Source organism: Microcaecilia unicolor, chromosome 3 (genome assembly GCF_901765095.1).
Source record: "Microcaecilia unicolor chromosome 3, aMicUni1.1, whole genome shotgun sequence".
In the NCBI taxonomy this organism is placed as follows: domain Eukaryota; kingdom Metazoa; phylum Chordata; class Amphibia; order Gymnophiona; family Siphonopidae; genus Microcaecilia; species Microcaecilia unicolor.
The window spans coordinates 338,080,913-338,108,473 of NC_044033.1; the positions used below are offsets into that span (position 1 = coordinate 338,080,913).

Genomic DNA, 27,561 nt, shown 5'->3' on the forward strand with positions numbered 1-27,561 from the left:
TAAATGCTTTACTTTTTGTCTATTAGATTGTAAGCTCTTTGAGCAGGGACTGTCTTTCTTCTGTGTTTGTACAGCGCTGCGTACACTTTGTAGCGCTCTAGAAATGTTAAATAGTAGTAGTAGTAGTAGTAGTAGCAGTAAGTGCTGTAGAATACAATCACTTGCCTTCTTAAAAACAGGTCATGTGGCTTGCAGCTGCCAGCTAGGCCTCAAAAAAATCATAAGACCATCTCTGACCCAAGATTTCACTGAATTACAGCAATACAGAATTGTGACAGGCTGTTAGACGAAGTCTATAAGAGCAATTCCACACATTACTGCCATTATAGAATTCATGCATACACTTTAAGTCATCTTGAGATTTACTTAGGGGCCCTTTAATTAAAGAATAGTCCTTAGTGAATACCAAATAAGCCTACAGGTATAAATCCCCGGATTCTAAATATGGCGACTAACATTGTATGTGTAAACCAACAGGCATAGCTGATTTGCATGTGCAACTTAATTAATAAGTCGATCAGCACCAATAATCAGCTGTTAACAACCATTTATTGGTGTTAATGGGCCTTAATTGGGAGTTACACACCCATTGTATTCTGTAATGATGTGCACAGAACTCCTTTAGCACATAATTTCAAAGGGGCATGTTTAGGGGCTGTTTCCAGGGCATTTCTATGAGTTACGCACATTTTTACACAATACACCCAATCTGCGCCTAATTTAGGTGCCGGCATTCACACCTGGTTTTAGCAGACATACAAGCAGGCATCTTAAGTTAGGTTGCAAATTAGGCACTTAGGTGCTATTCGATAAAGTGCAAATACCCTTTTATAGAATAGCACTCGATGTATTATTTTTCTCTGCGCAATTTACTGAATCCATTCCAAAATGGGCTTCTTAGCATTTAGCACCTTCTAATTCTAATAGCGTGCACTAAGCTTTAGTGAAAGAGCCCCTTCAAGCAGTGGGATTTAAACCAGGCTTCCCTGGTTGTCAGCCCGGTGCTCTAACCACTAGGCTAGCAGTAGCAGGAGTTGTGATAACTTCTTTATCCTTTTCTTCAGTAGGACCTTAAAATGTGTTACACTATGTATCAGGTAAAACAAATCCTTTGCACAAAGACATTTATGCAAACACCTTTACAATTAAAAAAAAAAAAAATATATATATATATATGCTTATTTTCATTTGAATTTGTTCATTTTTCCACTTTTAGTTAGTTCCCATCAAGTTTTGAGCAACAAGCTAATGGCAGGTTTTGCAGAATATTTACTGTTGTGAAAGAAAATATTTTGAAGGTGTGTTTGTAAAATTACTTATTTGTAGGAATCTGAAAAAAGATATCTGCTCTGCATAGGAGGCAAAGTCAGTCTATATTTGTCATAACTGAGCTCAGTTTCCCACAGATATATATACATCTCTCTCTCTCTCTCTCTCTCTCTCTATATATATATATATATACCTATGGGCATAGATAGATAGATAGATAGATAGATAGATAGATAGATAGATAGATAGATAGATAGATAGATAGATAGATAGATAGATAGATAGATAGAATATCTTTGTTATTATGTTAATGCAATTTAACATATGATATTTAATGCAAGCCCCATTACTGTCAATGGGATCTATTTATTAATAATTCATGCTAACCACACTAATGTGGATTAAATACAAATTAACATTCATCAATATTAACAGATTAGAAAACCTAGCCCTTACATTATAAGCTCTCTGGGAACAGGAAAATGCCTACTGTATCTAACTGTAATGCTCCATAAACTCAGATATGAAAAGTCAGTGATAAAACTTAAAATTTAAATAAAAAAATCACACCAAAGGTTTCCTAATCCTTGAACCTGAGAAAGTGAGCAGACGAATAATGATGTGCTACTCAGTATTTGTGTCCAAGCAGTGGCTTCTCTAGACAGAAATATTTCGGTGGGGGGGGGGGGGGGGAGCCAAAATGACATTTCCGCACACCCTGCCCACCAAATCACACACCCCCTTTCCCAACCCCTTTTTAAAAATTTGCAATGTAAGACAGTGTGAACTCTATGCATAAGGAATCCCTCAAGCTAATTTCAGCTACCAGGTAAAACTGCCATTATAATTGATAGCACCTTCAATAAATTCTGCTGTGTGGTGTGAAGTCTGGATTCTCTAAAGGGTTAGACAGAATCTCAATATAAACCATGAAGCTCCAATTCTGCATTGCAAACTCCATATTCCCCAACAGCGCAGCTATCCCTCTTATAAGACGTCATTACAAATTTTCAAATTGTGATCATCACCTCAGGAGCAGCACATGCTCCTTCTACTGCCAGACACTTTAATTAAATCAGATGGGTTTCTGTTTGTGTGACAGCTCTACAGGATGTGGAAACCACTACTCTTGAACATTTTTATTTTGGGTGCCAAGGGCCTACTTTCAAACATGGCACTAAACCTCAAAGTTCAAATGGGTTGCAACGTGAATATCAAAATATAATAAATGAATAAAAAAATAATTTAAAAATAATCTCATTTCACCAAAGTCCAGCTATTTACTCTGCAGATACTTCGCAAATGGAGGTGTGCCATGGATGCAACATGCACTGTGGAGGCCATTTGGCCTAGCAATCTCAACATCTGCTGAGCTGTGAATGGCAAGCTGCTGAGCGCCCGATAAGTGATACAAATGAGCACTTCTGACCTTACCTGAGGAAGGTAGGTTCCAGCTTGAACCATGTCTACCAGGGCTCCAATGTATTCTAATTGCTATACTGACAGCAGGTGAAACTTTGGGTAGTTGATTATGAACCCTAGTAGCTCCAACACCAGAATACTTCTCTGCACGGATTCTCGAGCACCTTCCATTGATGTGCTCTTTATCAACCAATCATCCAGGTAGGGAAACACATGCACTCCCGGTCTCTGAGCGATGCTGCAACTCCTGCAAGACACTTTGTAAACACTCTGGGAGCTGACGTGAGGCCAAATGGCAGAACATGGTATCGGTAGTGGTGTTTCCCTACTGGAAATCTGAGATATTGCCTGTGACTTAGGCATAAAGGATGCTTACGCCCACATCTAGCTAAGTCCAGAAAGCATAGCCAATCTTGTTCCTGAATCATGGGAAGAAGGGTGCCCAGTGAAACCATCCTGAACTTTTCCTTGACCAGATATTTGTTCAGGTTCCTTAGGTCTAGGATGGGATGAAATCCTCTCCCTTCTTTCTCTAGTGGAACAAGTTTGACTGTATGTGCCTTTAAAAGGGAGGAGTTCCTCTGCAAGCGCTTCCTGATCCTGAGAACTGAAGCTCTGGGTGGGCAATTTGGAAAGAGTTTACCCCAAACTGAGGGGCCACCTTTCCTGGGCGGGGGGGGGGGGGGGGGGGGGGAGGGGGGAGGAATCAGTCTCTCTCCAACCGGAAAGTCGTCTGGGATGGGTACTTTTATTTTGGTTAAGCTATTATGCTGGAGCCAGTCAAAAACTTGTTCCTTCCTTAGACTGGGGAGCTGGCTGGGACTTTTGGATCCACTGCTGCTGAGGATGGGAGTGCAGAAGCTAGGCCTGCTGTGGAGGATGGGACGGGGGAGTGAATCTACGCACTCTTTTGATTTCTGCCCGAAAACCTCCAAGAAGTGGAGACTGTAGAAGGAGTAGGCCGAGATAGGGACCTGATGGTATCAGTTCTTCACCTTGTCCCCAAAAAGATTGTTGCCTCAGCAATAGACCTCCGCCAACTTTTCCTGAACCGCTGCCTCGAAGTCCAAGACACATAATCAGAGTCTATGCACGCTGATACCTATGGCAGAAAATCTGGACGCATACTGATACCGAAGACAGAAAATCTTGACGCCATGTCAAAAGCATCAAACATGCCCCGAGCAATGTATTTCCAACACAACTCCTACTTAGTGGCTATCTGACAAAGGGCACCTTTTACTAAGCTGTGTTAGGCTCTACCAAAGCTGACTTACTGCCCGACTACCGCATGCCTTTTGCGGTAATTTCATTTTTGGTGTACGTCCTCTATGAGCATGTGAAAAATATTTTTTATTTTCAGACCCGCGTACGCGCACCAAGTGGCATCTGACGCACATAGATTCCTTACCGCTTGGTCTATGGCAGGCGGTAAGGTCAGACACCCAAAATGGATGCGCAGCAATTTTGATTTTGCCGCACGACCATTTTCGACAAAAAAAAGCCATTTTTGGTACGTGCGCTGAAAAATATTTCTGCATGCGCCCAAAACCCACACCTACACTACCACAAGCCACTTTTTACCGCGGCTTAGTAAAAAGACCCCAAAATTTTGCAACGTGCTCTAGTGTGAGAGTGTCTACAAACTCTAGTACACCATACACAAAGTTCTTCAAGTAAATTCTCATGTACAGTTGGTGAGACAAGATGCAGGAAATTAGCATCGAGCCTTGGAATACTTTCCTCCCAAAAGATTCCAGAGTGCAAGCATCCCTGCCTAGGGGAGCTGAGGCATGGGTCCTTGATCTTCTGGCTCCTTTGAGGGTGGATTTGACCACTGTGGAATGGTGTGGAAGCTGTGGCTTCTCAAATCTGGGGGCCTTCTTGATACTTTACATTGAGTCTGTCTTTTTTGGAATCACCTGCAAGGAGATTGGGGTCTCCCAATTCTTTATCTGCGAACTTTTAAGGATGTTGTGAACGGGCACTATCACAGCTTCTTTAGGAGGAGAGTCATAATCAAGGACATCCAACATCTTGGCCCTGGGCTCATCCTCTATCTCCAACTTAAATGGAATGGCCTCCACCCTTTCCTTCAAAAAATTCACAACAGAAAGTCTCCCCCAGAGGAGCTCTTTCTCCTTTCCTGAGGTGGACAGGGGTCTGAAGGTAGGCCAAGGGATCACTCCTCTGAGAGGTCCTCTAGCTGTACATCAGATCCCCAGGAATGGTCCAACTCCAACTCAGCAAAGTATTCCTCATGGGATTTCTGAATCTGCATATGCCTCGGACCACTGAACAAGTGACTAGGCTCTGGGCAAGCACTAATGTGCATGTCTCATCCTGAATTCCAGGTTCACTTCCTCCTCCAATGGACTAGAAAGGAACATTACATCGGTCGATGCCAGCTCCAATGCCTGACCAGAAACCAACATCGATGAATGCCCAACAGACAGGGGCATGGGTCTCCAGGATGGGCTGGAGTGGCACAAGTGCCTGTGACCTGAATGCCTTGACATCGCACCAAGCTACAATGCCCCCCCAACCAGGGCTGCCGAGAGGGTGGAGCAGGGGGGACAAAATTCCCCGGGCCCGGGCCTCCTAGGGGGGGCTCGGCACTGGGGTCAGGCCGCCGGCACTGCAGTCCTCGGTCTCACCTGGCTGCCCTTGGCTCGTTCGACAGCCCCCCTCCGTCCGCCACCGGGCCCCCTGCATTCAAATCGGCAGCACCTCACCTCCGTATGAAAGCGGCAGATCGCCTCCCTTTGGGCCCTCCCTGTGTTCTGCCCTCACAGAAACCAGAAGTTACATCAGACGAGGGCGGGACACAGTGAGGGAAGGCCCGAAGGGAGGCGATCTGCCACTTTCATACGGTGGTGAGGCGCTGCCGATTTGAATGCAGGGGGCCAGGTGGCAGACGGAGGGCTGTCAACGGGGCTGGGGGTGGGCGGGTGGAGACTTGGGACTGCAGCGCCAGTGGCCTGAGAGCAGGGGGGCGGCGGCGGCGGCCGGGGTGGGCAGCCTTGCCCCAGGCCTGGCTTAGTCTCTCGGCGGCCCTGCCCCCAGCTTCTCCTGTAACATGACCCAGAGCCACACCTCAAGGGCAGGCATCAGTAAAGGCAGGGCTGCAGTCGGTGCAGGTGTGGAGATAGCCTGCAAAGATGTAGGAACTAAATTGGAGGTGGGGTCCTGGCTTCTGGGAGACTGGCACATCAGCACTGATTCCACTGAGGGGAGCGGTCCTCATGGCGCCAACTCTTCTCGGGTAGGGGCAATGTCAGTGTCCCGGAGCTCCGGGCATCATGCTTCCAAGAGGACTGATGGTGCTGCTTCTTTGCCTTCGCTCGATGCCCAGCATTGGGTTCCCTTGTTGCCGAGGATGTTGTGGAATCCTTGCAAGTCCTCTGTGTCGGGTTAGAAAATGCTCAACCTGAGTAAGCACTACCAACGCCAATGTCTAGGCAGGTAGAGACCTCCTCAATGCTGGTGCATCTCTAGCAGTCGATGTAACTCCTGATGCCATTGGGGTTGATGCCTCCAATGCTAAAGTCTTTGGATTGGACTTCTGCGCATCAAAATGTTTTTCACACTGGGCCTGTCTACTCTTGTGTCCTTTTCTGTATTTTGGAACAGATATGACAGTGAGAGGACTAATGATCGGGACCAAGGTACGGTAGGCACCAGTTGTCAGCATCCATCACAGGCATGGTTCTACTGCTCCTTAAACATTCTTAAATCCGCTGGAAGGTTTATGGGACATATCCGGAAAAACAGCCATAGTGAAATTAAATGGCTCAATTTTTTAAAAGTTTTGTTGTTGTTGTTGTTATGCTGCAAAACTGTCAAGAAGGTCAAGCAAATAAACACCTGGAAAAAATGTGCATTAGACAGGAGAGAAAACAAGTCTGGAGAAAATGAAAACTGCGGGTCCCGCGGAAGTCGTAAGTACATAAGTATCGCCACACTGGGATAGACCAAAGGTCCATCAAGCCCAGCATCCTGTTTCCAACAGTGGCCAATCCAGGTCACAAATACCTGGCACAATCCCAAAAGTCGGGCAGGTGAGAAGGCACTCATGCATGCACAGTGGGGGGGGTCTTCAAAAGACTTCTTGAAGTAATGGAACGCCGGGCAGCGTCCACACCTGGGCTCCGTGGATGACATCACCCGCATGTGAGAAGGTAATGTCCTGCTTGTCCTCGGAGAAATGATAAAACAATAAAAGCAACTTAAACGATGAACTACTGTAACAGTAGATACGCACAAGAGATGCTCCTTTTATGCTGGATTGTAATAATACTTCTATCAATGGACTGTCCCAGTGACTTAGGGACCCTTTTACTAAGCTGCACTAAGAAGTTAGGGGGAAATTCTATAAATGCTGTCCAAAATTAGTTGCCAGGAAGATCCGCACTAAGATAGTATTTTGCAGAGAGAATGCACCCTTAATAGAATATTAGCATAGCATGGACTTTGCACCTAACTTTGGGCACCGCAATTACACCTGCTGAAACCTGGTGTAAATGCTAGCACGTAACTAATGGCAGTTGGGCTCGTAAATGACCTAACTCATAGGAACACCCCTTGCTCCTCCCATGCTCCTTTTGAGTTACATGCTATAAAATGTACATATATGTGTTATAGAATAGAGCTCAGGGCAGATCTGTGTGTAAACCCGAATGAGTGCCAAGTAACAACAATTATTGATTGTTAATAGATCGGTGAGGGGGTATACAGAATACTGACCCTCACCCTTACGAATAGTTTCTCAGATAGCCTGAGCCACCTTAAAACCACTAGTCCCACCCAGGCAGGAAATGAGATGGGAAGGGTGGAGTCAGAACAAGGAAGTATAAAAGGCAGGGCCAGAGTGGGGTTAAAGAGGCCCAGGGAAGGAAGAACTGAAGCCCCAGCATATGCCTTTACAACCGTGACCTGGCTGAGGTAAGCCAACTTTTGGATCTGAGACTTGTAAGCCCTGTTCTGAGGCTAGAGCCAGACCTGAAAAGTGAGTAAGTGAGCGAGAGAGTTGGGCCCTGTCAGCTGCAGGCCCTGGTTAAGACTGTTATCTGAACTAAAGAGACTTTTCATCTTTTGTTCCTTGCCCTGTGATGCAACAGGCCTCAGGTTTCTATTAATAAAGCACTTGTTTCATTTTTTACACCTTTGTCCAGCTGTGTTATTGTGCAGACCCACCCTCAACCCAAGGTCATTAGTTAATTAGTGTGCAATCTGGGATACGCGCCCAAATTTTGACATATAGAATCTGGGGGTTAACGTGCAAATTAACATGTTAACTTCTTCACAAGCATGCCAACTGTCCATGGTTGTATGGCAGACTGTCCAGCTTATAATCAAAAAAGAAAAACGCCTATATTTCGACCCAAATCGGGAGATGGGCGTTTTTCTCGCAAAGGCGCCCAAATCAGTATAATCGAAAGCCGATTTTGGCCGTTTCCAACTGCACTCCGTCGCGAAAACGAATAAAGTTGATGGGGCGTGTCGTAGGCATGGTGGAGGCAGGACTGGGGCGTGGTTATCAGTTGAGGAGAGATCGGCATCTTTAGCTAATAATCGAAAAAAAGGCGTTTTTACCGCGATTTTGGGTCACTTTTTTTGGACCCTTTTTTCTCACGAACAAGTCCCAAAAAAGTGCCCCAACTGCCCAGATGACCACTGGAGGGAATCGGGGATGACCTCCCCAGACTCCCCCAGTGGTCACTAACCCCCTCCCACCAAAAAAAACCCCACTTTAAAAACTATTTTTCCAGCCTGTATGCCAGCCTCAAATGCCGTACCCACCTCCATGACAGCAGAATGTGTTTGATCCTGTCACAGCCTTTCCCTGGGTCAGAAGTGGCTCTTGGGTGCAGTACAGGGTCACATCAGCATTGCATTATGGTGGGTGTAGGGTATTGGGCTCCATGATTTCATTAGCTTGTGTTACAGTCTCAAGATGTTGGTAGTTGGTAGGCTCTTCTCCCATGGTGCTTTTCCCCCTGCCTACTGGGTCAGAGTGTGCCCTGTTGTGTTTCCTGTTGTAGTCCATGCGGTAGTGGCCATTTTTGTAAGCCAGTTTTAGTTCCCTTTCCTGTGTTAGCCACGTTAGAGAACTTAGTTCTTACCCTGAATGTGGCTGAAAGAGGGCATTGTACAGCATTCTGCCAGCTCTGACCTACTGCTAATCTCAGTACCAGGGAGACTCGTTGCCAGTGGGGCACAACCTCTGATCTGCAGTTAACTGTGAGTAAACGCGGTTATTCCAATAAAGGATGTTTTCGGAGAGATTAGTCTTCAGGTGTCAACTGGTGTGCCAATGTTATACAGCAGCAACAAGTCCTAGAGGCCTGCGTGTATGCAGGTCCCTGGAGCACTTTTAGTGGGTACCGCAGTGCACTTCAGCCAGGTGGCCCCAGGCCCATCACCCCCCCCCCCACCTGTAACACTTGTGCTGGTAAATGGGAGGCCTCCAAAGCCCACTGTACCCACATGTAAGTGCCCCCTTCACCCCTAAGAGCTATGTTAGTGTTGTACATTAGTGGGTAGTGGGTTTTGGGGGAGGGGGTTGGGTGCTCAGCACCCGTGGTAAGGGAGCTATGCATGTGGGAGCATTGTCTGAAGTCCACCGCACTGACCTCTAGGGTGCCCAGTTGGTGTCCTGGCATGTCGGGGGCGAGTGTACTACGAATCGTGGCCCCTCCCACGACCAAATGGCTCGGATTAGGACCTTTTTGAGCTGGGCGTTTTTAGTTTCCATTATCGTTAAAAAAAACAAACGCCCAGCTCAAAAACGTCCATTTTTTCGAAAATACGGTTCGGCACGCCCCTTCACAGACCCGTTCTCGGAGATAAACGCCCATGGAGATAGGCGTTTACGTTCGATTATGCCCCTCTGTGTGTGCTAATCTGCACGTTAACTGCATGTTGCGTTAGAGGGCAAGAACTAAAAAGAGAATGGACGTAGACTGTATACTACAATTAGTGACCTGTACTAACTCTGCACTGTCACTTGAAGTTAGTGCAGGTTCAATTAGTACCTTCTCAACAGGAGACACTAAATATATGCATGTTAACTGAAATCAAGTTTTTGCATTCTAGTGCAGTTTTCAGTGCAGAATTGCCAAGGACCTGCTGGGCACGCTCCCAACAATTATCACACAGCCTTTGCACTTAGCGTGTTTTCATTTTTGCTGTTAAGGTGCGCTAAGTGCAAAAGCTTAATGCACTTTAGTAAAAGACCCCCTTAGTGTCAATACTGCTCTGCACACTGCTCTGCAGAGGATCAAAATTCAACTTTCGCACCAGTTTTCTGTTTCCCAGGCCAGCAAGGGCTGAGAATGTTATAGGGCCACTGAGGAAAGGTGGTTTCTGTCCTCACTGAATAGTAACAGCTACAGGCTAAGAGTGACGTTTTGGAGGGGACTGCAGTTTGTGGTCCCTGGCTGAGGGCTGACACCACAATGGCTGGGCTGGCAAGAGGAGGAATGTTTCCATGCAACTCTGAAAGAAGGATCACAGCCCAATAGACCAGTAGTTCTCAACCCCGTCCTCAGGGCATACCCAGCCAGTCAGATTATCAGGATATCCACAGTGAATATGCATGAGATATATTTGCATGCACTGCCTCCTTGGTTTATAAATTTATCACAAGTACATGCACTGTGGATATCTTGAAAACTTGACTGGCTAGGTGCACCTCGAGGACTGGGTTGAGAACCACTGCGTTAGACCAATAGGAATCAGTTTCAACTGAGCACGAAGCCAAGAAATTTTTTACCCAGCAGATGCTGGCTGTTGCTTCAGTTTCAGCCCGGGAGGAGAGAGAGATCCTTTGCTGAAGCTCTGAGAACAGACATATGTCCTGATCTCCCCAGGTACTGTATAGGAAGTATGCAAGTGTTTAGTTAGTGTTATAATTGATCCATATTTCAGTTACTTGTTATTGTTTGCCAATTGCACTATTTTGTTCCACTAGTTTATCACTGCAGCTTTATAAAAGCACAGTAACACAAACCAGAAACCTCCATGCCAGGCTCATACATCCCATTGGACAGTTGGCTTTCCTCAATGTGCACAACTGATACTGGATCACTTGGTTTACTTAATACAAAGTAGTAAGGCCACAGAGTACTGCGGTCACCTTATCTCAAAAAAGATATAGCGGAATTAGAAAGGGTTCAAAGAAGAGCGACCAAAATGATAAAGGGGATAGAACTCCACCTGTATGAGGAAAAGCTAAAGAGGTTAGGACTCTTCAGCTTGGAAAGAGATGGCTGAGAGGGGATATGATTGAGGTCTATAAAATGCTGAGCAGTGTAGAATGGGTAAAAGTGAATCAATTTTTCACTCTTTCAAAAAGTACAAAGACCAGGAGACACTCAATGAAATTACATAGAAATGTTTTTAAAACAAATTGGAGGAAATATTTTTTCATGCAAAGAACAGTTACGTTCTGGAACTCATTGCAGAGCATGTGGTAGAAGTGGTTAGCATATCTGGGTTTTGAAAAAAGGTTTGGACAAGCTCCTGGAGGAAAAGTCCACAGTCTGTTATTGAGATGGACATGGGAGAAGCCACTGCTTGTCCTGGGATTAGTAGCATGGAATGTTACTAGTACCTGGGGTTTTCCCAGGTACTTGTGACCTGGATTGGCCACTGTTGGAAGCAAGATACTGGGCTAGATGGACCATTGGTCTGACCCAGTATGGCTATTCTTATGCTCTTATGAAGGTGATTCCTAAAAGCCTAGGAGTAAAAACATCCACAGGAGAAAAAAAAAAGAGCTTTGCAAGTTACCTATATGGTAACTGAGCTCCCATCAGGAAGCAACCCATAGAACAAAAAGGACAGTACCCCTCCAATGCAGGGTTCTCAACCCAGTTTTCAGGATACCCCCAATGAATATGTATGAGATTGGAGGTAGTGTGCATATAAATATCTCATGCATATTCACAGTGGTTATGCTGAAAACCCAACTGGCTAGGTGTGTCCCAGGGAATAGATGGAGAACCACTGCTCTAATGTTACGAACAAAAGGAGTCTCTTAACCAACTTTTGCAACATTACAATAACTGATTCAATTTTAGTGCTGTCCGAGTTACAAATATAAAAACAGGTTTTGCAGAGGGTGTCTACGTGGGAGGTACACACTTTCCGGTGTATTTTACAACAGAATCTGCTGAATGTGGAACCTTTTGTAAAATATGTATAAGGATGTATGGGAATAAACATGGAAGTGGCTAGCATGTTCAGCAGGAACAGCTGTTTCAGGAAGAAAAACATCATAAAATGAGCAGCATCACTGAGTTTTGCCCATCTAAGTGCCACCTGTTCTCCAATTTTACAAAAGTGGGATGTCTGAAAAACCAATTAAGGAAACGAACGATATAACTTTTATTGTACATTTTGGAGTGCTTTTAAACACCAGAGAAATAAGCACAATTGCCCCCTCAATCACAGTTACAAACCCCAGATTCAAACAGTAGTCAATACATACATCCACCTTGCAACAGGTGTAAATGCAAACTTCCAGATTTTAAAGTACATGCATATTCCCACTGTAAAATTGGAAATACATGCAGACTTATGACACCCCCCCACCCCCCAAAAAAAAACCAGCTTCCTGTTCAGCAGAGTAATTAATTTCTTGTGGCTCAGTCAGACTGTTCGAACACTCTATAAATCAAATATACCAGTCCAACTTAAATAAATTCAGTAGTGGGCAAAAAAAGCATACTCACAACTTGCCCCTTCAAAAAGTGCATGTTGCAGTTTTTTCACATGTAAATTACTGACTTCCTAAAATCAGTATTTGCATACATTCGCTCTTTACACGTGTAAACCCTGCTATTTACATGTGAAAAAGCTATACAAACCTTCTAAAATGACCATAGTGTACTAATTTATATTTTGTAAATGGTATTAAACTTATTTATTAATTGCTTTTTCTATGAGTTTTGTGTTTATTTAAACTAGAGGTAATGAATAGAAATAGAATAAAACAAAACATAGAAAAGAAAATAAGATGATACCTTTTTTTTATTGGACTAACAATAATACATTTTTTGATTAGCTTTCGAATGTATTTAGTACAATAAAAAGTATCATCTTATTTTCTTTTCTATGTTTTATTTTATTCTATTTCTATTGATTACCTTTAAAAGTGGACTAACAGGGCTACCACATCTCTTTAAACTAGAGAAAATAACAGAATGGCTCAAGGACCGTAAACTCAATCTGGTAATCTCATGCCCTCCATTTTTCCTGGAAAGTAAGGCCGCTCTCCCCACACCCGTTCTACTAGCAGTATTTAAGGCTCCTTGCCGATCAATAGTAAAGGTCCTGGGAATAACACTAAATCAGTCCTTGAGCTTTCTGCCACATATCTAATGTCCTGAAGCATTCCTTCTATAAACAAAAAGATCAGCACGCACATTCATGAATCTTCACTACCCCAATTGCAGAGGACTTAAATATAAATCCACGTATGCATCAAGCTTCTCCTACATAAGCACGCAAATGTGGAATGCACTACCAAAGGCCATAAAAACAATGCACGACCTGACAATCTTCCGTAAACTACTTAAAACCAACTTGTTCAAGAAGGCATACCATAAGGATACATCCTAAACACTAGGCATTTAGACTTTACATGAACTGGACAAATCTGAACGCTTACACTAAACTGATACCATCGCTACGAGCGAAAGCACGCAATCCATGCACTACTACTCTATTTCTCATACCGGAAATGAACTCGCTATAGTTAATTAACTTATTGTTATTATTCACTCTATCATTCAGGAACTTCAATGTAACACCACTATGTATGTCACCTCCCTTACTGCAATAATACTTGTAATTTCTATCTGGAAATGGTGATCGCCATGATGGTATAATGTAAGCCACATTGAGCCTGCAAATTGGTGGGAAAATGTGGGATACAAATGCAACAAATAAATTAATTAATTAAGAAAGATATATTCCACTGGACACTTCTTTACTAAATGTGCTGTTTGAATCTTAATTCACCCAGTAGTAATCACAGGATTGGATTACTGCAATGCCCTTCCTTAACGCTACAAACTAGTGATATCTGGCATCATCAGCTTGGGCAAAACATGGCAGTAAAATGGGTTCAAAAAGTTTTGATCACATGACTCCACTCCTGTGTGACAAAACACCGGCTGCCTGTATCACATAGAATTACACATAAAACTCTGACTTTGGTCCACAAGGTCCATTATTCAGGGTATCCCCCTTTCTCTATCCAGTCTCCTAATACCTATTCCCAGAGCTTAATTTGTAGGGGAACAACTTGGAAAGCAGTTCCACCACTTATTTTCAGATTCCAGTGCAGCAGGGGCAATCTGCTCTATCCCCTCCCTTCCAAAAAGCCTGCAGGGAAGAGGAAGGGAGGTGATGAGAGTCCAGGGGCGTAGCCAGACCTCATGTTGGGAGGGGGCCAGAGCCCGAGGTTGGGGGCAGATTTTGAGTGCCACCCCCCACCACCACGCCTCACCTTACCTCCTCACCCCTCCAACCGCCTTACCTCGCCTCCTTGCCGCATCACCTTACAAATACCTTTGCTACCCCCGCCAGCTGAAGCCTTCTTCTGTGTCGGTCTCCGGCGCAGCCACATTTGCTGCCTGCCCCCTGCTCGTCTTTCTTCTTGCTCCTCCTGTGCACGTGTCAGCATGCACAGGAGCAAGAAGAAGAGCAGGGGGCAGGCAGCGAACGCAGCTGCGCCAGAGACCGGCGCTTAAGAAGGCTTCAGCTAGCAGGAGTTGGGGGCCCCCGTCAGCCAAACCAAGGGCCTAGATGAAATTTGCGGGGGCCCAGGCCCCCGGGGCCCCCCGTAGCTACGCCCCTGGATGAGACTGGAGCAGAGCAGAGGACAGTCACTACCCTGTAATCCAGCCCCTCTTCTCCTGTTGCTCCTGGACTATCCAAGGCCCTCCCGGCTCCACAGTTTCACTTCCTTTTTATATTCAAATGAAACCCTGCCTATACCCTTATGAGAAATTTCAGATCCTCATATCTAGTTAATAATACCATCTTTTCGACACCTTAGGCAAGATGAGACCAGAACCAAAATATTTTACACATCCTTCGATTAGAAAGGTCCTATCAGAAATTTAAGTCTGAAATGAAAACCGTTTCTGCAAATAGCTTCTTTCTGTTGCCCCTAGCCCCTTAACTGGGGCTCTGCGTAGCTGAGATTTGCTGAGGTATGGGTATAAATCTATTCTTTTCTGTCCTATTGTGATTGTATTTCTGTTTTTCTATTATTTTCTACCTTACGTAACAATTTGGTATTAATTTGTACATCGCTTATTAAGGCTCCTAATGGACAGCATAACAAAAAACTAAAACTTGAAAACTATTTTGTAATTTGTACTTATGACATTGTATTTCCAAAGGGTAGAGTACAAGATTAGATTAAGATATAATAGAAATATAGATATAGAAGAATGTAAGTACATATGAGTGAACCTCTTCATAAAGATAGTTGAGAAAGCCCTATAGAGACAAAAAATAAGGAAGTTGTAAACTATTGCTTATTACTAAAAACAAAACTTTATTACAAAAGGGGATGCTGGGAAAGTTCCATGCGCTGAAGCAAAGCTTTGCTAGCCCTCATTCAGTTTCTTTCATTTCATTCATTAAAATTTCTAACCCACCTGTTTATGTATGTAAATGCTCCAAGCAAGGAACAATAATCAATAATCCCAACAAACAGGCTAACAAATAAAACATATTTGCATACAAAAACTACATAAAACACATAACCGCAGTTAAAGTGACAAACTGCACGATTCTATAGAAATAGAAAAACTATCCTCTTCTTCCATGCAAATAATTGGGACCTACCTCTGTAAATATCCTATTTAAGTTCTAATAGTCTAGTGATTAATTTGAGCCTAGAGTTCCAATCTTCCTAAATCCACTGCCCTCCATTTTAAAGGGATGCTTTCTGAGCTGCTGCTGAGTTTTACACCATGGAGAAAAGCCAGCAGAGGCCTGTGACAGAACCGGGAGGGGGGAATGCAAGCAGTACACAGAAAAGATGAGTTTGCTAGGGACAGCATACTTTCTTCCTACTACTCAGGCACAACATACAGGAAAGGACAAGGAGAAGCTGTGGGTGATGCATTTGCAATACACAATGTCCTTGTTTTCCCACTAGGCACTGCAGAGTAGAAATTGTCTATTCACTGCACATCGCACTCCTCTGCACTTCATCGCTAATGGTATGCTGGCAGTCCTGCCGCTGGGGCAACTACAAGCATGCAGTTTTCACTTTAACCACTCAGTTGCACGGACAGCATGACCTGCCAAATCTGCTTCCATGCTGCTGTGCCTTTCAGAAATGCACGACCTAATTTTAAAGACAAGGGGGCTGGCAACACGGGTCCCTGAGAGTCGCAACCGACCCCTGTAATCTGCCTCGCTCTGGGACCCCCTCCCCCCCGCCCCCAGTCTATGCAAATACATCGGGCAACTATTTCTTGCGGCTATCCCAAAAACCGGACTTGCTAGCTGCTCTGATTGACTTCAATTTTTCCCTTTCTGAAGTTAAATGAAAAAAAAAATTACAAGTCAATATAATTAGTGTACAGAGTGCATGGATGGACCTATTTGACCCGGGTAGGTGGCCAAATGAAAAGGAAGGCATGCTTCTAACTAAGCGATTGACTTGTAATTGCCTTGCAATTCATTTGGCCGTGATTTTCTTCAAGCGTGCAAGAAATTCTTACTCCACAGAACTGTTGAATACAGAAAAGGAGGTTAGGTTAGTTCATAGCCACAGCTTTCCCTCTGCCTCAGAGCAGCAGTCAGGAAGCCACCGCAGCCTTACAGAACCGTGGCTGAAGGTACGAGGAGCCAACTTTTCAAAATGCTTTGGGGTACTAAACCCGATGGAAAGTGCCCCTGCCTGGACACGATCAAGCAGACTGCTCGATATTGGGGGGGGGGGGGGGGGGTGCTTAAGCATCCACAGAGCAGGGTCCTCTGTGAAGGTATGCTATTCCTATCCTTTCACTGCTAGTGGGTGTCGTTTCCCCCCCCCCCCCCCCCTTTACTGCATTTTCCAGCACTTTCTTTAGCTGACATCTACCCCGGCATCCGCAGTCCAAATTTATAAAGACAGATGACCAGGTGACAGGACCCTTTTTCACTCCTAGATGGAAAAAGTTGTCCCCTGTTTCCTCGAAGCCAAGCACTGCAAAGTCTGCTACAATGTAGCAACACATAGCGACGAGGCGAGGCAAAGAGCAGTCTCAGCCTCCCCCTGCTCATTTCACACTCGAACCAAAGATAAAAAACCGCAAGAAAAAAAAAAAAAGGGAAGAGGCATTTTAAAAAACAATCTGTCGTTGCTCTTTTGCTCCCGGCACAGCATATGCGCATATGTGCAACAGCGGTGGTGGTGGAGGGAAAGAACCAGCAGGACTTGCACGTACAAGCAAAGCAAGTCTGCGTTTAACAGCTGCCACTGCCGCCCTCCCCCGCATCGCACGGTGTCACCACGGTGTGTGAGCAGAGTCACGAAATAAAATCAAAACAAGCAAAAGGGCACTCAAAAGCTGCCTGCCTGAGTAGCAGAGTCACTTCACCACCAGCGCACTGAGAAACTCCTAGGGAGCATCGCTCTCGCCACCACTGAGAGAGAAAGCTGCCCGAAACCCCACCAAAACGAAACGAAAGACGGCTGCACCTACCTCAACCATTAAACAAGACATTTAACCATAGTGGCAGATCGGTGAGGTGGGAATGCAGTGAAACCTCGGAGCCGTGCCGCTGGGTCATGAAGACTCGTGCTGCAGGATCCAGCGAGCATCCAGGGTGCAGAGGAAGAGAATCAGAGTACGTGCAGGGGGTGGGGGGAGGGGGATTGCAGCACCCTGAGCGGCAGAGGCTGGCAGGGAGTGCGGGCACGGCAACACCAGGGGGGCTACTCCTGCGCTCGCTGACTGGCGACTGAGCGCACTACACCACGCACTCGCGCGCGCACTAGCGCAGAAGCTTCTTCTTTTGTTATTATGTTTCCTTATTTCGATTGTGACGTCAAAGGGTTGATGGTCTCTCTCTCTCTTCCCCCCCCCCCCCCCCCCCCCTGCGTGCTAATTTTAAAGGACTACCGTGCGAGGAGTGTGGCAGTGACTTGGAGGTAGCGCCCACAAGGAAGACCCGGCGGAGTAAGTGTATCGGTGGAGTGTGCACTGAATGAGTGGAAGTCAATAAATAAATGCTGTGGATTTTAAACTATTGCTTTAAGTTTGGCTTCTTCTGTGTACGTGTTTTAAGACGATATTTTCTTCAATCTTTCCCTGCTTTTAGTCTTTACGCTCGTTAGAAAGTGCGTTACTTTTCCCCTTTCCTGGTTCTTTTGTGCAATATCTTTGCTTCTTAGCCCTTGCCACACTCATAATAACTCCCCTCTGTGCATTTCTTTGGTTTGGGAAGCGTGCCCGCACGTATTAGTACAACAATGTGAATTACAGAGTGTGTTCACCATGCATGGAATAAATGACGCATGAGCTTAAAGAGACACGGGCTTATTAAATTGGCCGTTTGAAACTCGCGAAAGGATTTGAGCACTTGAAGAAGTTTTGAAACCTTTGACATTAAAATTAGCATATGTGCAGGAGGAGATTAATACATTTGGGTACTTAAAATAAACGAAGCCCAAATATGTACACCAGAGGAGAGATGGGGGAGGATGTGAAAGAAGCCTGCAAAAACCACGAAAGGCATAAATAATGCAAAAGATCAAGCATTTCTTAGCAGTTTCACAAAAAAGCATGAGCATATACAATGTAGCATCTGTCCGTCAATCTGTCCATCCATGTGCAAACAGACTAGCGGCTACAGAGTGGCAGGAAGCCCAGACCCTACCACCATAAAATGTGGAGGAGCAGGTCCAGGCTGTGAGAAGAGCATGAGGGTAGCAGAGAGGCTGGACTCTGATGCCAAAAGGCGAAAGGGGAAGGATTTGATATACCACCTTTCTGTGGATCAAAACGGTTTACATGTCTATATATACAAAACTCACCCTCAAAGTTCTATTGTCTGATGACGTCACTGAAGCCAAGGTTCGTAAGTTCGAAGCTCTGAAGCCAAGAAAATCACAGTGCCTGGCCCCTGCCCTTGCGTCAAATGTTATGATGTTGAGGGCGGAGGCGGAGCAATTCACTCACATCGACGACGGCCAGGGCACCGCAATGGGCCACCCACTGAAGATGAAGGTGCGTTGGGTGGGGGGGGGGGGCACAGTCACACATCGACGGCGGCCACGGTGGTGCAATGCCATCACTAACAACCAAGGTGCGCTCAGTGGGGGGGCCACAGGAAAGCCTTGCTAGCGCCCGTTTCATTGGCTCCAGAAACAGGCCTTTTTTACTAGTCTTATTTATAGGTAGATTTTCTGCTCCCCCCCCCCCCCCCAAGTGGGCTTTCAGTATATTGTTTTGTAGAGGTGCAGGTCCAGGTGGCCAAAAGAGTGGCACAGTGACAGGGAAGCCAGACCCCACCACTGAAATGCAGAGAAGCTGGTGCAGGCTGTGAAAAAAGCAGCAGGGAGCAAAGATTTAGGCGGAAGAAGAGAGAAGTGGGAGATTGCAAGGGGAAAGGGGAGGAAATCAATGGGAGAGAGAACACTCCCTAACCACCACATATACACACCTCTATCCCCTTACCCACCCAGCAGCCCAATTAGACATCTTCTACCCTCTTCCATTCCCCACCCCACTCCCACATGTAACCCTACATTCTCTCATCCCCCAACACACACATACATACTTAAATGCACCGACATACATATCCTCTTCACTCCTTAAATTCCCAAGTAACTGTGCAACCCACCTTTCTAGCCACTCTTCCCCATCATACATTGTCACAGATACACACCTACACCATTCCCATAGATACAAATATACACAATATCACAATAAATATGTATCAATCGATTTGCGTGTAGTGCATTCCAGTGCATGCAAAATTATCTCATGCATTTTGAAATTTGTTGTCAGAGAATGTAGTAAAGCCAGTTAGCTTAGCAGAGTTTAAAAAAAAGGGTTAGCTTAGCAGAGTTTAAAAAAAGGTTTGGACAGCTTCCTGAAGGAAAAGTCCTTAGACCACTATTAAATTGGACTTGGGGAAAATCCACTATAAGCAGCATACAATGTTTTGTTCTTTTTTGGGATCTTGCCAGGTATTTGTGACCTGGATTGGCCACTGTTGGAAACAGGATACTGGGCTTGATGGACCTTTGGTCTGTCCCAGTATGGCAGTACTTATGTACTTATGCATACTGATTCTCAAAACTGAGCCTTGCTCTGTAGCATGTCACAAATATTAAAAACTGACAAAGGGATGTGATCTCCTGCTAGTGTTGCTTGTGAGAAATGAGAGTTACTGTTTGTAATGGAGAATGTAGTGAATGGGCTTTCGTACAACATTGGTATCTCAGATGGAAAAACACACATTTTCCTTCAAAGCCTCCACACTTGGCAACACAACAAGGCGGGACAGAGGCAATGACAAATTCATGTCCCTTGGCCCCATCGAAAGGAACATTGGTGTTACACATATATAACAGGACCTATTAAAATGAACCCTAGGAATCATATTTATTTATTTACATTTTGCTCACACCTTTTTCAGTAGTAGCTCAAGGTGAGTTACAATCAGGTACACTGGATATTTCTCTGTTCCAGGAGGGCTCACAATCTAAGTTTGTACCTGCAGTAATGGAGGGTTAAGTGACTTGCCCAAGACCACAAGGAGCAGCACTGGGATTTGAACCGACCACCTCTGGATTGCAAGACTGGTGCTCTAACCACTAGGCCACTGCTCCACTCCATGCCTTTATTTAGGGGGCTGTGCCTTCATATATGCCACAGTAGGTAGCAAATAAGTCTACTACATTCATCCTTCACATTCAGAAAATGGCATGCACGGAAGAAAGCTCTTCCCGTCACTTGCTGCTTCTGCCCTGTAGAGGGCAGCATAAAGGCATATTGGCTAGTCCAGCAGCATTTCACTTCAATGTGAAAAAATATGGCATGGTGTAGACAGTAAAGGATACACAAAAATCTTCAAACAGACGTACCTTCACCAGCAGCAGGTGAAGGTGTAAGTCCACTATTCATGTATTTTCAGACGCCACGGAGGCAATTTTGCAAAAGCTTTTTAGCACGTATATTACCCTCAAAAATACAGTGACAGGAGGGATTGGAGGAGCTCTCTAGTGGTTATAGCACCAGGCAGGTAACCAGGGAAGCCTGGTTCAAATCCTTACACTATTCCTTTTGATCTTGAGCAAGTCGCTTAACCCTCCATTGTCTCAGGTAGAAACTTAGAGCCCTGTTTACAAAGGCGCGCTAGCGTTTTTAGCACTTGCTCCAAATTAGTACATGCTAACCGTGTAGACGCCTATAGGAATTAGCGCACGCTAATTTTTAGCACGCACTAAAAATGCTAGCACACCTTTGTAAGCAGGGCCCTTCAATTTTGAGCCCTCTGGGGATAAGGAAATGCCTACTGTAACTCACCTTGAGCTATTACTGAAACAGGTGTGAGCGAAATCCAAATAAGTAAAACAAGAATGTGCCTTTAAAAATTAAGCCACTGTCCACCGCTGCTGAAATTTACCCACCAAGAGGGTAATTTTGTAAGAAGGAACTTAGGCAGTGAAGGCATTTAGATGTATCTATTTTATAGAGCAACATATGTGCCTACTGTATGTCTCTATGGAATGTCCTACCCAAAAGCTTTTTGCACAGAGTTATACCTGCTGCAAGCAAGAGTCGTTTTGAGCGTTTCTGTTTAGAAATCTGCTCATGTGCTTTTATTTTACAAAATACACAAAAGTTCCAATCCTGCACCCACTCCACCCATCCTTTGCCTCCAGAACACCTACATGTACACTGCATTAAGGTAGGTGCTATGTTTTCTAAGTGACTCCATGTTTTTTTTTGTTACATTTGTACCCCGGGTTTTCCCACTCATGGCAGGCTCAATGCGGCTTACATGGGGCAATGGAGGGTTAAGTGACTTGCCTAGAGTCACAAGGAGCTGCCTGTGCCTTAAGTGGGAATCGAACTCAGTTCCTCAGAACCAAAGTCCACCACCCTAACCACTAGGCCACTACTATTACAATCACTACTACCACCAGGTGCGGACTGACAGTGATCTGGGCCCCCCCCCGGCAGTAAAGGTCATTGAGCCCCCTTCTGGCTGCTGCCCGCCACCCCCACCCCACCGCTGTGCCGCCAATATGCCATGACTCCCCCACACCATGCTGCCACCCCCACCTCCCACACACTACAGCCCCCCACCACCGTAGCTGCCGCCCCCCTCCTGCATACCACAGTCCTCCGAGCCTCAGTAGGCCCATCCCGTTCCTACCTTGAAGGGTCATGATGGTCTAGTGGATTCTTCAGGGGCAGGAAAGAACCCCACTCTTTCCTGCCCACTACTGTGCTATCCTGCCTGGCGTTGCCGTATTTTCAAAATGGGTGCCGAGACTTCCCATGGTAGTCTCGCGAGTCTCGGCAGCCATTTTTAAAACACGGTGGCACCGGGCAGAATAGCAGCAGCAGGTAGGAAAAAGTGTTGTTCTTTCCTGCCCCCTCAGAGGCCACTAGACCACAAGGTTGGACCGGGGAGGACCCACTGAGGCTTGGGGGAGCTCTAGTGTGTGGCAGCGGGGAGGGGGGAGAGAACCTCTGGCCCCTCAGGCACTGCCGGTTGCCCGAATGGTCAGTCTGCCCCTGACTATCACTTATCATTTCTATAGTGCTACTAGATGCATGCAGTCCTGTACACAGATATGTAAGTGATAATCCTAGCTCAACAGACCTTATATTCTCTTCAAGAAAGACAAATTAGAGCAATTCATTTATTATGGGAATGACTGAAATAACATGGCTATTAGACAAGTAAGGAGTTAAGGATAAAAGCATCCTCAAAAAGAAGGGTGTTTAGACTGGATTTGGATAGAAACAGAGACAGAGCATGATATACCAACTCAGGAAGTCAGTTTGAGGGAGGAACAGAGTCTTGCGTTGGCAGTGGAGGAGATCGGCACAGCTAAGAGTAACTTACCTGATGATCAGAGCTCATGGGGAGGGTGTAGGGAAAGAAAAGAGAGGAAAATTGCTGTGTTTTAAATTGCTAAGTTTCTTACCTATCTTTCAGATAAATTAGATGAATATATGCCTCAACAAACCATAGATTGTTCTAAAAAATGATCTATTCAACTGTCTTTTTAAAGTATTGTTAAATTGATGACTACGAGAAATAGAATTTTCTGTTACGCCAGTCCTTCCTTGTGGATTGCACTACCATTTGATTTGCACAGTATTCCTGGGTATCTGTCCTTCTGGAAAACCTTAAAGACCTGAAGTTATGGATTGGATTTCTGATAGCAGTAATTTTATTTAGTCATGATTTCTGGTTTTATTATATTTAGGGGCTCATTTTCAAAAGAAAAGAAGGTGCAAAAAGTGGCACAAAGGGCAGATGGACATATTTCTCACACGGAAACATTTAAACTATATAATCAAAAAACAATAAAATAAGTTTAAGTCTGATATTTGCTGAAAGAAAAACGTTTTGAGAGTGGGTGTTTTGGGGGGTGTCGTGGGCATTGTTATGTGATAGACATTTTTTGCGATAGCAAAATGATTTCCTTGTGCCAGAAAGAAAAACGTTGTGAATTAGACCTACTTTAAAAATGACTACCTCAAAACCAAACTTATCTTTAGACTCATTTGTGATTTTGCTGAGTTGGAGAATGGAGAGGAGGAATTGTTGGTTTGTGAAAAAGAGTAGAGAGTTGCTGAGTATTCTGTTACCTTTGTTTCTTTGCCCATGTCTGAATCTTTATCAACAAATCAATATATACTGTGAAAGTTAAAATTTGGCCAATGTAATTTGGAGTATTAGTTAGTCCTTTCACTTATTTTTTTAGATTTTACCATTCTACCTCATATTGTACATAAGATATGTATCCTATTTTCAAGTCTCCAGAAATTTTTTTTTACTTCTTACTGTTTCATATATATTATTTATTTTTCAATAAACACCATTTTTTAAATTTATTTTTTATTTTTTATTCTTTACACATTATATTTTTATTCACTATGTTATTATACTATTATTTTTACCAATAAATATACATTTTTTACAAAACTAGCAATTATCCATCAAGGTCAAATTTGGTGATTTTATTCTTTATATACATTTAAAAAAGTTTTTTTATATATATGCATGAAAATTGATTTCAATATTCTATTTTCAAAAAATTGAGGTATATCACAGTTCAACATGTTTTAAAACATTTTTATCACATTTTCATTACATTCTTTTATAACCACACTTTTTGAGAGACATTAAAACAATATTAATTATTCATTTATATATATTTTTTTTCATTTTTCAATTTTTACTACTTTTATTATTTTGTTATTATTCTTATTTTAATTCTCCACTTTTTTTTAATTATCTACTATTTCAGTCACCATTTAACAATTTATGCTTAATATGTAACTCGCATTAGTGACGATGTCGGACCTAAGTTGTTTTTAGGAACGATTTTGACATTAACTATATCGGCACTTAATATATAATATATTTTTTCACATCATTTCATTTTCTCGTTTTTCACAACAGGATTGGTCGCTACACTATTATCCATCTCAGATTCCATTCCCTTTCAATCAGCAGCCATTAACGTTTCGTATATACGTAAGGTCATTTAAATATTCATGTTGACGTCATTTCCTCTACTAACCCTTTAAATGCCAGCTAATTCAAAAAGCTTTGGTTTGTACTATTGATGTCATTTCTGTGTATTGCTGTACAGGCGCTCCATAGTTGACTTCACAATTCTTGCGTTTTAAGGGTGAGTAAGAAGATTTATACAATCATAAATAAGCACAAGAATGTTTCACAGCTGTTATTTTGCACACAAGTAGCTAACTTACAATCTATTGCTTTTGAAGTCCTTTTTCCGCTATAGGATGTATACATGCACACTTTTTGGTGCCTTTAAAAAAAAAAAACACCACTCTGATAACAGCTTTCCTTTAAATACTTAAGGTATTATTATTTTCTATCTCTTATCTAAGAAATATGCTTTGTTACATTAGAAATCATAGTAGACAACTACCTCCAAACTATTCAGGCCACACCTTAAACCAGTACAAAGGACTTATTTGTTAAACACCTGGATGCTTTCCCCTCCTTTTTTCTCTTCTTTCCTTTCTCTTTTTTTTTTCCTTTCCCACCTGTTGTGTTTCTTGCTTCCTATGTTTTTCCATCATTGTTTTCCTGTTATTTGTATTCTTGGAAATTAATAAAATATTTGGAGAAAAAAAAAAAAGAAATCATAGTAGATCGTTCCCACCATTTACACGCTTTATTGAGTCTTTTGTTTATTGTGAAATGCGATATCAGCCAGTCAAAAATGTGTGGACTGTTAGTATCATTAAAATATACACAGCGTTGTGCTCTATCAGCACTTTGTTTTAGATTTCTAGCATTGTTTTTTTTTACTGTTTCAATGGCAGCAACGTATTTGTTCCGTGCACTGATACCCTTTCCAACACTCACCAATCAACACGTATTTTTACAAAACACCTCTGAGTTTGTTCATTTCATTTTCACAACAGTTTCGATGCATAAGTTTCAAAATATATAGGTTGTTCACATATTTCAACACAAAGGGTAATTTTATATTATACACTTTTGAAATTCATTCAAACATTCATTTATCAAGTTGATAATTGTTTAGCACCAGCGCTTATATTATGTTTCTCATCATCACGGTAGCACTCATACCATATTCCTTAACATTAGTAGTACTCACACGATATTTCCTAATATCATTGTAGGTCCTCATGCTTTCAGTTTTTGTTTCTAATATTCTTTTTATATTTTGGTTGTTTACAGAAGTTCCTGTGCCATATTTTCTTTGTTTTTTTTATCAAGCGACAACCTAAGAAGGTACACTTTGCATGCATATAACTATTATCTAAAAATGTTCATCATTTAAAATGTTATGTTTCTCGTTCACAAACAACATTTACAGTTATATTGATTAAAAATCTTTTTATTTATTTTTGATAAATGCAAATTGTTCATCATTATTTATTCATGATTATTTTCATTTTCCTACCCACTCCTATATTTAATCGTCTTGATCAAAAATTTTAAAAACATTTTTTTCACACATTTTATTATCATTTATTCTTTTTTTATTTTTATTCCTTTTTATTTTTTAATTTCGCTATTACTCATCTTACTTCCACATTTATGATCTGATTATCACGAAACAAACAAACCTGTGTCATATGATTTGATTTACAGTCGCTCTTTTCATTTTTTTCTTACATAAATTCATTTAAAAAAATTTTCACAAATTTCATTATTTGTCATTTATTTATTTATTATTATTATTATTATTTTGTTATTATTTATCTTACTCCCACATTTATGGTCTGATTATCACAAAACAAACAAACCTGTATCATATGATTTGATTTACAGTTGCTCTTCCTGTTCATTTTTTCATTTTTTATATAAATTCATTTTTTCTTATATAAATATTTTTCATGCTCATCCATACAACATTAAGAATTTTTCTTTATATATGTCACTATGTTTTATATGTATTTATCTTTATTACTTTTAATCTAATTTTTTGTTTACATTGTAACTGTCAATTTATTTTAATTTTATTTTTGTATAGATTTGTTTGACCCCTGATGCAGGCTTTGATGCTGAAACACGGCCGTGTCGGGACGTTATTTGATCACCAATAAAGTTAAATTTTTTAAATTTCCTCCTCAACTTGTCCTCACTTTTTTGTTTTCATTGCTGTTGTTTTGCGTGAGGACTTTCCTCCCCGTTTTTTGTTTCTTGTTTGAATCTTTGGGCCCTCATATTTCCCACCTTGTCTCCTCTATGTCTCACCTCCTCAAGTCCTTGCCCACACCTGCCAACTGCACAGCCACACCCATCCCTTTCTCTGTATCTCCCCACCTTCCCCCACCAAACCCTCACTGACCCCAGACCCCTACACCTCCCATTCAAGTCCCTTACCTGCTTGTCTTCTGTCTCTTGTTGTTTCTCTGTTTCTCCATGCTCAGTTTGTCACTGTGCTTTGTATTGCAACTGTTTTTGTGAGGACTGTGTTCTGCTGCTGGCAAAAACTGGTGTGTTTTGCTGCCATTTGTGTGAGGATTGTTTGCTGGTGATGGGAGAGTGAGTTCTAGGTGTTGGCACTGGGTCTCACTGGTTGCAGTAGATGGAGGAGTGCACAGTGGTGTTACTGGGCTTAGTGGGTTACACCTGGGGTGGTGGGGCATCTGTATGTCAATCGTGGATGCATGAATTCTATTGTGGCTGATGTGTTGCTGGATGTGGATGAGATTTTGGAGGGGAAGTCCAGGAGGAGATGCCCCAATCCCCGAGTATTTAGGCCCAGGACTCACTTCATGGACCTAACTGACCAGCAACGCCTTACTAGGTACTGCTTTGATAGGGCTGCCACCTCTGTGACCAGCTACAACCCCTCCTCCAGGCCAGGACATGCAGGAATAATCCAGTTCCAGTCTACCTTAAGGTCACTGCTTCCCTTGCCTTTCTTGCCACTGGCACTTTTCAGTCAGTGCTAGCAGTCAATTCAGGCCTTACCCAGCCCACCATCTCCAACTGCCTTGCTCAGTTCCTCAATACGTTCCTCACCTATACCTCACAGTATATTACTGTGGGGCAAATACAGATTACTTGTGTACAAGAAGAGGACAGGTAATTAAGGAACATAAATTCTTAGTAGAAGGTATGGGTTATGCA

The 27,561-nt window shown here is 43.2% G+C and overlaps 1 long non-coding RNA gene across 1 annotated transcript in view; it reads right to left on the minus strand.

Moving 5' to 3' along the window:
- The window catches only part of LOC115466881, a 311,497-nt gene extending 294,009 nt beyond the window's left edge, over positions 1 to 17,488 (minus strand). Inside the window, exon 1 of the long non-coding RNA XR_003941612.1 lies at positions 17,418 to 17,488. This is a non-coding gene — a long non-coding RNA (uncharacterized LOC115466881). The remainder of the gene's footprint in view (positions 1 to 17,417) is intronic.
- Positions 17,489 to 27,561: the final 10,073 nt, after the last annotated feature.